The following is an 8,455-nucleotide window of genomic DNA, read 5'->3' on the forward strand; positions in this document are numbered from 1 at the left end:
GTCTGTTCTACTGTAATTTTCTGCATTTTCGTGCAGCTGAAGATTGCTCTACATATTGCATTTAATGTAATGCTCACATTACTTAAATAAATGGAGTAGCATGAAACGTGCGTACTGCAACCATCTTTAAAATCCTTGTTGCTGATTATGATTTATATATATATATATATATATATATATATATATATACACACACATACATATATATACATACATATATATACATACATACATACATACATACAAACAGGGTTCTTCTACTTTCCATCTACCAAATCCACTGACAAGACTTTAGTTGGCCCAGGTTTATAATATAAGACACTTGCCCAAGTTGTCATACAGTGAAATTGAACCTAGAACCATATGATTGGTAAAGAGACTTCTTACCACACAGTTACAGCTGTTTTTTTTTAGAATGCAGTACAGCTTGAAATTTGGGATTTCTGAAAAGAATTTCATAAAACAGGATGTTATGACGAAAACTAAATAAATAAATAAAAAGGGAAAAAATGCTACAGCTATAAGGAAGATATGGAGAGGAGGTGAATAAATAATGATATATTATCATCAAAGTCAGTTCCTAATTATATTATGTTCTGTGTCCTGCAGTATGTTTCATGGATGATAACAGTTATCTCAACACTTCATCAGTGTTCAATAGATTGAACCTATGTAATTTTGGATAACATAACAAGATTAGTAAAATGGCTATCAGATCACACTGCTGACAGGTTAACTTTGAAAATATGTCGATACAGAATTGAATCTAGTTATGCTGCATCGTTGGTGATCATTCGTATTACAGGCATAAACACACAAAGAAAATACAAACAGAAACCAGAATAACTACTAAACAGAATACAATTTGTTGTAATTGAGTTATCACAATCCCAACAAGAACACATTAATTATAAAATTGTTGTGTCTATAAAAGAACGAGGGGCTGGCTGTTTTCTCTTACATGTCATTTGACAGACAGAATACGTTTTGTTGATTTGTAAAAGGTGGATGTTAAACTAATTAACCAAACACCATCAGAGGATGAGATACACGACATACCAGCTTCTTGTTATTAAAAGACCAAAATCTCAGCACTTTCTGATATTAATGAAATATTTGATATATGACAAAATGGTCAAGAAAACAATGATAATAGCCATACAGTGACTTTATTTAATTAACAGTGTGTAAATTACAATAATTAATTTGTTTGGTATTCCACATGATTAACATGTCCTCTGTGTCTACATGTGGATGCTGTCATTGTCTTGAATCTAATTCCTTTATTAGGACATAAAGCAAATAGAATTCCATTCATTGATTCAGAACTGGCTTTTGTCAAAAGCTGTCTTAAGATTGTATGTCATTCATTTGCCAATAAGGATTATAGCTGATACTTAAAGGGATGAAACTTACTGTCAGATTTGACATTTTTGTCATTAAATTTTCTTAAGACGCTGCTTTTTAGTATAAGATATGTAATTGCATAAAATACAAATTTAATAGGCTGTGGGGTACAGGTATGGCTGTGTGGTGATTAAGAAGTTTACTTCCCATACACAATGGTTTGGGGATTAGCCTTACTGTGTGGTATCTTGGACAAATGTTTTCTATTATAACTTCAGGCCAACTGTATCACCATCATCATTATCATCATCATCATCATCATCGTCATCATCACAACCACCACCACCACCACCACAAACACCACCGCCGCCATCATTACCACCACCACCACCACCACCATAATTGTATATAAGTGTGTATCTTTTGTGTTTGTGCTTGTCCCACTCCATGCTGCTTAAAAACTAGCGTTAGGTTGTTTATGAACTTAGCAGTTCAGCAAACGAGACAGCTAGAATAAGGACCAGACTGAGAAATAAGTACTGGGATCAATCTGTTTAACTAAACCCTTCAATTTAGTGCACCAGCATGGCCACAGTCCAATGACTGAAATGAGCAAAAGATAAAGGATGTGTGTGTGTGTGTGTGTGTGTGTGTATACATATACGTAGGTGCAGGTGTTGCTGTGTGGTAAGAAGCTTGCTTCCCAACCACATGGTTCTGGGTTCAGTCCCATTGCGTGGCACCTTAGGCAAGTGTCTTCTACTATAGCCTTGGGCCAACCAAAGCCTTGTGAGTGGATTTGGTAGACGGAAACTGAAAGAAGCTCACCATGTATATATGTGTATATATATATATATATATGTGTATATATATATATATATATATATATATATATGTGTGTGTGTGTGTGTATATATTTGTGTGACGCCCCCCCCCACACACATACACACACCATCGCTTAACAACTGATGTTAACATGCTTACATCCCCGTAATTTAGTGGTTCAGCAAAAGAGACCGATAGAATAAGTACTAGGCTTACAAAGAATAAGTCCTGGAGTCAATTTGTTCGACTAAAAGCAGTGCTCTAGCATGGCTGCAATCAAGTGACTGAAACAAGTAAAAGAATAAAAGAATATATACATTCAAGGTCATGTGCACTTTTATCTAATTGTAAAAGAAGTATGGAATTCTACCCTGTGAAGGTACACCGTTTAGCAATTAAGGTATTAAGGTCATGAGTTTCATTCTCAACAGCACACTGCATTCTTGAGCAAGACACTTTATTTCACATTGCTCCAGTCCACTCAGCTGGCAAAAGTGCGTTGTACCTGTATTTCAAAGGGTCGGCCTTGTTGCATTCTGCATCACGCTGTATCTCCCTGAGAATTACTTTAAGGGTACACATGGCTGTGGAGTGCTCAGCCACTTGCATGTTAATTACATGAGCAAGCCGGATCAAGTGGAACACAGAGAGCCGGGCACAACAGTAAGTAATATCAGGGAATTATTGTGTATCCTTACAATTCTTTATATAACTTGTCTGCATTCCCTTTTAGAAGGGAGAAGGATCAATGCTAAGACCTTTTATTTCAAGGCACCACTAAACAAAAAATTCAAAGACTAGCTCATTTGAAAATGAACATTCACTGAACAAAAGATTTCTGTTTTTATAGAAAAATCTGTATGTTGCTTGCTCTGACATCAGAAAGAAAAGGCAACAGTAGACTTGTTTTGACAAAGAATGTCAATTTTGATGCTAAGATATTTCAAAGACAACTGTGTTTATAAAGCGAATCAATAAATATTTTCATACATTTATTTATTCCTTATTTGTTTTGTTTTTTCTCAATTGCATTATTATTATTATTATTATTATTTTCATGATTATTTATCTTTTTGGTGTCTACATCAAATATTTCCATTATTTCCCAAATCAGCCAACCGAACAATAGATTTGAGAATCTGGTGAGACTAGAAAAAAAACCTTTTTGGAAGATGTGAAAACAACATTAGTACAATTTACTGTAAATTTCTGACAGGGGTCAAAATGGCAATCCTTGTGCCATGGTTCCCTTCTCAGTGATTCAAACTTGTTTCTCCCAATCATATTACAAATCTAAATCAATACAATTACTAGCTTCTAGCAGATAACCCTTCCTCCAAGGGATAAGTTACTTACTAATAAGCATTTGTGTAATCATGAGTGAATTTGGCAGACAGAAGCAGTTGTTTTCCAACCACATGGTTCCAGGTTCAGTCCCACAGTGTGGCACTGTGGGCAAGTGTATTCTATTATAGCTTCAGGCCAATCAAAGGCTTGCAAGTGGATTTGGTCGACAAAAACTGAAAGCCATTCGTACACACACACATACATATATAATTTATCATTAAAGCTGCAAAAAATTCACAAAAATATCACAATAATAAAGCATATTACTCTATCTCTGGTCCTCGAGTACTATTTTTTCCCAATTTGTTTCACATTTATGTGCTTACTCAGGTGTATATATACATAGCATGTATAAAATAGTCAATAGGCAATATATTTTTCATATAAAAATTAGTGTACATTTAAACACAAAAGAGGCGGCCGTAACAGGATGCCTAACATGCTGGAAGGAAGAGACAAAGTCGAAGCCACAGTTAAGAGTAATTTCGAAGGGAATGAAAAATAAAAACATTTTTCATATTTTTCTCCAGACATAGGTTTTGAACTTTTATATGTTAATTTTCAGTGTACCCGCTGATGAGAGCTTCACCTAGCAAATTATTTTATTTGCTAATTAAAGTTGGTGTCCTTCATTTCCAATCTTGTGTGGAAGCATACCTGGTCCTGTGGAGATATAACCGTTGGTGTTACAAGGAATTTTGTTGTGCCCATACATAATAATGAAAAGGGTTGGAGTCTGAGGGAGTTAGGTGGCCGGATATTAGGGGTGATGTGGTCGCAGAAATTGTCTGACAGCCATGAATGGGTTTTCCTGCTTGTATGACATGGTGCAGAGTCCTGTTACTAGACATAGGGTCTTCCAGCAGCCACCCTCTTGACCCAAGGCAGTACTACCTCCTCCAGGCACTTGATGTAGGCCTCTGTGTTGAGTGTGAGGCCATGTGGGAAGATGAATGAAGACATAAAATCGCCATCACTAGCGATCACTCCAAACACCATGATGTTGATTGGATGTTTTATTTTTATCACTCTTGGTACATGTCCTCAGATTAAGACCCAAACACTCTGAAATGTCCGTATTGGAGCTTCCAGCACAAATGTGAAGCAGTACAATATGTCGTTTCCAAATTTCTGTCAGACTGAATTGCCTCATGGTGCTGTTTTTCTCACAGATGGTGCCCTACTGACCCTACTATACTGTGAAGTTGACAAGACCAAAAACAAATAATGCGCAAAATCAAAATTATATAATATAGCAACAATTAACCCATCGCACCATGTATGTGTGTGTGTGTGTGTGTATATACACACACACACATATGTATGTTTCTATACATATATATTTATTAGGGTTATAAATGTGTGTGTTCTTGTCATGACATTGTGTGATAGTTATAAATGTGTGTCACTTTCATATATGCAGCATCATTCATTTCCAATATTCTGCAAGAATATGCCTGGCCCTAAGAAAATATTACCTTGCTTGGAAACAGGTGAGAGTTGGCAACAGGAAAGGCATCCAATTTTAAGCAATCTACTTCAAATAAACTCTGTCCGACCAAAGCAAGCTGGGAAAAGTGGACATTAAAAAATGATGATGATGATGATGGTGGTGGTGGTGGTGATGGTGTGTGTGTGTGTGTGTGTGTGTGTGTGTGTTTGTGTGCCTCACTCTCCATTTCTTGCCTTTCGTTCCTTTCTGCCGAAGAGTGTAAACTTGGAATGTCAAAGATTTTTCCATTTACCCTGAGTGTCAAACTAATACACCTGTTGGTTGTCCCCTCACCTGTCTCTTACTTTTGTTTTCTATACATTCGAGCCACACATACACACACACACACACACGCTCATACATACTCACATATACACACACACACACAAACATACATGTATTCACACATACAAACACACACTCACACAATGATATTTACTCTTGCATAATGCAAAAAGATTTAATGAAAAACACCAGGTCAAAATTAGTGGGTTCCATTAAACTAAGTGTAAAAGAGAGATAAGCAGGTAAAAGAATTTCACACATAAAATGTGGTAGTTGCATTATTTTTGAGAATGCATTGTATAGAGTAGATATGAGAAATGCGTGTGTGTGTGCATGTGTGTGTGTGCGTGCGTGTGTGTGTGTGCGTGCATATGTTGTCGTCATCATCATCATCATCATAACATCCAGTTTTCATTGTTCAATATGTTACAAACTCCAGCTGCATGGAAATAAAGCAAATGAATAAATGAGTTGAATAATTCGACAAGCAGAACAATATGCGGAGTAAAAGAGATAGAACAAATAATAATAATAATAATAATAAAAAGAATTAATGGGAAAAAAAACGTGAAAAAAAAATTGTTAATTAGATATGTGAAAAACTTATAAAAGAAACTATGAAATGAGTGAAGTAACATCAGGAGACCACCAATCCAGTATCTTTCTCATTGACAAAGGAAATTCCAGAGAACAAGCAATGCTGAAGTGAAGAAATTCACACATGGAATGTAACTGTAGATAGCCCAAACATTTGTAGCGGAAAAACCTGGAAATTTGGGAGAGGTAGGAGCTTATCTGGTGGGGAAGGGGTAAGCTCTCTTGTTAGTCATACATTTGTATAGTTTTTAGCATAACAATGTTAACCTGATATCTAAAGGTTTCCACATCATTGGTGAGGGAAGAAAATGCAGATAGATTTCTGCTTAACCTGTTCCAAATATTTTATTTTTGTGTTGCCATTGTTAATTGAGTTTCATGCTTTGCCGATGCTACTCCATCAAATGTCGTAATACACCTTTTGTAATAACAATTCCGAGAGACGCTCTACACGGTCTGTAGAAATAGCAGTGAAATTACCCTCATAACATATTTTGTCATTTTTGTAAATAGAATTGTAAGCTTTCACTGTATATTGCCTATAGAAAATAGTCTAATATTAGGACATATATCTAAACGGCAAGCTGACAGAATCGTTAGCATACCAGGTGAAGCAGTTAGTAACATTTTGCCCATTCTTATGATTTCACTTTAATGACTAAAGCAAGGAAAAAATATAAGCATACAATTCTATCCTCATTGGGAAAAATAAAAGTGTGGCTGTGTGGTAAGAAACTTGCTTCCCAACCACATGGTTCCAGTTTCAGTCCCACTACATGGCACCTTGAGTGTGGCTGTGTGGTAAGAAACTTGCTTCCCAACCACATGCTTCCAGCTTCAGTCCTTCTACATGGCGCCTTGAGCAAATGTCTTCTGTTATAGCCTCAGGCCAACGAAAATCTTGCAAGTGGATTTAGTAGACGGAAACTGAAAGAAGCCTGTCGTATATATGCATAAATCCACTCACAAGGCTTTGGTCGGCCCGAGGCTATAGTAGAAAACACTTACTTAAGGTGCCATACAGTAGGATAGAACCCAGAACCATGTGGTTGGGAAGCAAGCGTCTTCCCATGTAGCCACACCTGTGCCTATGATAGGATAAACCCTTTCTTGATTAACATAAAATTTTAGCAATGTTTGAATATAGAGTATGAATTATAGTTTTCACTGTGGAAGTGATCTGAAGAGCAGAATGTCAGTCAAAATACTCGTCTTTTACAGAAAGATACAGTTTAGTGATGATGGGTTGTTTCGACATGCTTTGACGTTTCTCCTCAAAACAAATATATTTTGACTGAGCGAAAATGAACTTTTGAAACTAAACAGAGAAAGAAAACATCGACAATTGAATGAGGTATGAATAGGGTAGTCTGATAAATTCGTTTGGTTTTCGTTTCTTGTTTTTGTTTTTCCACTGTGATTTTAATCCTTTTAAATTAGTACGAAAAATATTTTTACCGTAGTGTTTTATGAGGAATTTTGTGGCTTTGTTCTTCCACAACTTTTGTTCATCACTTTTTAAAATTTGCATAAAATCTGTCTCTTTTCAGGCAGTTGATGATGATAATGATGGTGGTGGTGGTGGTGGAGTTATAAATAAGCGAGAAAAAAAAAAAAAAAGAACGAATTTATCTCTGACAGCACAATATTTGTGATAGAACGTAGAACACTAAATAAAATTTGGTTAATGTTTAAAATGCACGCAAATCAACGGGAGGATGAGGAGAGGACCTCGGAAAATTCACAAGATCTGGGTTTTTCCCACATAACTATTAGGAAAATGGGGTTTTTCTTCAATGAAATTTTATAGAAATACTTTTCAAACAGCATACATTACGACGATTATAAAGAAATTTGTGGGGAAAATTTTTTCGAAGGGGGTGGGGAGAGGACTTCGGAAAATTCACAAGATCCGAGTATTTTTCCTTGTAACTCTTAGGAAAATGCTTTTTTTTTTTTTCAAATTGAAACTTTATTTAAATACCTTTCAAACGGCATACGTTATGACTATAAAGTAATTTGTGGGGAAAATCTTGAGGTGGGGAGAGGACTTTCGGAAAATTCTCAAGATCCGAATTTTTCCTCGTTATATTCCGAAATCACATTCACCTTTCTACAGATACCCTTGCGTAGTACTACTACTACACTACATAGTGTTTCTTTTTCTACCCAGTTTCAATAATTCTTAATGTCTTAGCTTCATTTTTGTTTCAATTATTTTTACGCTTTTTTAACCCTTCCGTCGTTATTCTCATTCTCTCGTTATTACTTTCTCTCTCTCTATCTATCTATCTATATATATATATCGGAGTAAGCACATGAAATGTGCAACAAGGTGGAAAAAAGAGTACTCAAATACCAGAGGTAGAGTAATATGCTTTATTTAAAAGCAGCAGAAATATAACAAAAAAACTGTTACTCTGAGTTTCACGTTCCCGTTCATCGGACAGTTTTGTTAGAAATGGAGAAAGAATAACCTTCTTCATTTCTAACAAAACTGTCCGATGAACGGGAACGTGAAACTCAGAGTAACAGTTTTTTGTTATATTTCTGCTGCTTTTA

The sequence above is a fragment of the Octopus bimaculoides genome, chromosome 7 (genome assembly GCF_001194135.2).
Source record: "Octopus bimaculoides isolate UCB-OBI-ISO-001 chromosome 7, ASM119413v2, whole genome shotgun sequence".
In the NCBI taxonomy this organism is placed as follows: domain Eukaryota; kingdom Metazoa; phylum Mollusca; class Cephalopoda; order Octopoda; family Octopodidae; genus Octopus; species Octopus bimaculoides.